Below are 2,841 nucleotides of genomic sequence, written 5' to 3'. Positions count from 1 at the left end.
CACTGAGGTCGCTGGTTCGAAACCCTGGGCTTCCTTGGTCAAGGCACATATGGGAGTTGATGCTTCCTGCTCCTCCCCCCTTCTCTCTCTGTCTGTCTCTCTCTCTGTCTCCTCTCTCTAAAATGAATAAATAAAATCTTAAAAAAAATAGATAAATATAAAAAAAAGAGTTAAGTTGAAGGCTTATTGAACACATTAGGCTGGAGGCAGATGGTCTCATGAAGATGAGCTCTGGGTTTGGGGTTGGGTGAGAGTTGGTAGAAAGTAAGGTGAGCAAAGTTTGCTTTCCTTTCAGTTATTTCATTTCTCTTGTTTCCCTTCTGACCTTTGCTAGCTGTCTAAGTGTTTGGCACATTTTTAAAAGGTATTTTAGTTTTAGTTTCATCATCTGTCCAATGAGGATAATAGCTTCAATTTTGTTGGGCTATTATAGAATAAAGTGAGATGACATGTATAAATTGCTTGGCCCAGTGCCTGGCACAAAAAAAAGAAAAAAAAGTGTTTGAGGAATGTCAGTTTCTCCATATCTCTTAAGTAGCACCCCTTTCTTTTTCCTGTCTCCTTTTGTGAGTCAGCATTAAGATAGACGGGACTGGGACTGGGTGGAAGAAATACTAGGTAGGCAATATGGCAATGGACAAAGAGGAACTAGAAGAGGAGAACTCCAGTGAAGAAGAAAGATAAGGGAAATACTGACTTTTACTCTAATGGGGCAGCCATTCATATGTAATTTGAAGATCTAGAATCAAAGATCACTTATCTCTGCATCATCTGAAATAGTCTGGTAATTAATTTATAAGCAGTCATTCATTCTCATGCAATTTAAGCTTTTTTCATGATTCTTAGAAAACAGGCATCAAAGGGAAAAAGGAGAGGATGGGAAAGAAGAGTCTAGGCTTGAGTCACAACAAAGAGAAAATGGGATATAATTTCTATTACTGTACAAAACATACATTTATTTAGCACAGTATGTACAGTAGTATTCAGGTATAATACCACGGATTAAAAGTAGAGTTTGAATCTCATTTCTTAATTTATGAGTTTCTGGGTGAGTTAGATTTTATAGTAATTTATATAGGCTTGCTTCATGGTTTAATTTAACCATATATTACTGATCCTAACTCAAATGTCAGAGGCTTAGATTCAGAACCCAAAGATGATTTAAATTATGGGCTTCTGCTGTTTTTCACTTGCCTGATTTGCCAATTGCAGTAGAGCATGAATTATAGCCTTGCTATTCTCTGGAAGACCATGACTAATACTAGAAATAATAATAATTGTTACCACCCCTAAATCAAGAGAAAGAACATAAAAGCAGTAACTGATTAGGGATGTGCAGGGGGGAGATTTATTTCTTTTGAAGTGAAAGTAAAAAAATAGGTAATTTGGATATAGTTTAGGGGAAAATGTGTAGGACTGGTTTTGTGATAGTTGTTATTCAGGAGGGACTTTGAGAGAGCTTATGGAGATGATTGTGAAAAGGGGAAGGAGGGGGAGAAACTGTAATTCATAGATAGGATGCAGCTCAGTTGGCTGTTATATATATGTGTGTGTGTGTGTGTGTGTGTGCGTGTGTGTGTGTGTGTTTGTATTTTTCTGAAGTTGGAAATGGGGAGGCAGTCAGACAGACTCCCGCATGCGCCTGACCGGGATCCACTCAGCATGCCCACCAGGGGGTGATGCTCTGCCTATCTGGGCATTGCTTTGTTGCAACCAGAGCCATTTTAGTACCTGAGGCAGAGGCCATAGAGCCATCCTCAGCGCCCGGGCCAACTTTGCTCCAATGGAGCCTCAGCTGCAGGAGGGGAAGAGAGAGACAGAGAGGAAGGAGAGGGGGAGGGGTGGAGAAGCAGATGGGCGCTTCTCCTGTGTGCCCTGGCCGGGAATTGAACCCGGGACTCTTGCACACGAGGCCGATGCTCTACCACTGAGCCAACCGGCCAGGGCCTATATATATTTTTAGTACATCACTCAAACAGTCAGGATCTTTGTTCTAGAATCCCTATTTTTTAATATGACTTCTTAACTAAAATCCAATAATCTGAAATATCAGTATTAGTTGTATTGATATATTTACTTGTGTTTATTGAATTGTGTTTATTTAGTTGTGTTTATTGTGTTTATATACCAGTGTTTTTCAACTCTTTTGCGAACCAGCACAAAATTTCTGGTGGACTGTTCATTGGGAAACACTGGACTAGAGTATAGAATCAGTATTGTTATTCTTAGCTGTGTCAGAATTTTCACTAATTTACACACAAAAAAAAGTTCAGTCTTAAGAGCACTGGACTACTGTGCTCCCAATAAGTATATCTCCAGGTTTTTTCTGCCCAAACCTTCAGTCTAGCTTCAGGAAAACAATCTTTCCCATTTTTCTTCCTAGCCCTTCTCCAGAGGAATGTGCTCTCACCACTTATGCTAAAGGCATCATTAAAGCTACACTATTGGGGTGGGAGGGTGGAGTTCAATTGTAACCTAATTAAAACCATTTACATATACATAATCTAATCTAAGTGGTTAGGTGTCTCTGATTTAGAGAAACTGTGAAATCAAGAAATTAATTTAGTAAGATACAAACAGCAACCCCACTTAAAAAAAAAATGAAGTTGCTACTGTTATATCTACTCTTCCATCCACCATCAACACAAATTACAAATTCCTTTCCCACTATAGTGATTGAGTTCAGGCTCTGAAATTAGTCTGGCTTCATATTAGGTTCTACCACTATTGGCTATGTGATCTTTGTCATATTACTTAGCTCCTCTGTGCCCCAGTTCTTCTATGAAATGGGGATAACAAGGCTTTCTACCACATACAGTTGTTGTCAGATTTCAATGTAAT

At 39.1% G+C, this 2,841-nt stretch overlaps 1 non-coding gene across 1 annotated transcript; it reads right to left on the bottom strand.

Moving 5' to 3' along the window:
• Positions 1–1,871: 1,871 nt before the first annotated feature.
• Positions 1,872–1,947, bottom strand: TRNAT-CGU (transfer RNA threonine (anticodon CGU)). Its single transcript has one exon. It is a non-coding gene; the product is annotated as a tRNA-Thr (tRNA).
• Positions 1,948–2,841: the final 894 nt, after the last annotated feature.

This window comes from Saccopteryx leptura, chromosome X (assembly GCF_036850995.1).
Source record: "Saccopteryx leptura isolate mSacLep1 chromosome X, mSacLep1_pri_phased_curated, whole genome shotgun sequence".
Lineage (NCBI taxonomy): Eukaryota > Metazoa > Chordata > Mammalia > Chiroptera > Emballonuridae > Saccopteryx > Saccopteryx leptura.
The sequence above is the reverse complement of the archived record's forward strand: the minus strand, read 5'-3'. Positions and strand labels throughout refer to the sequence as shown.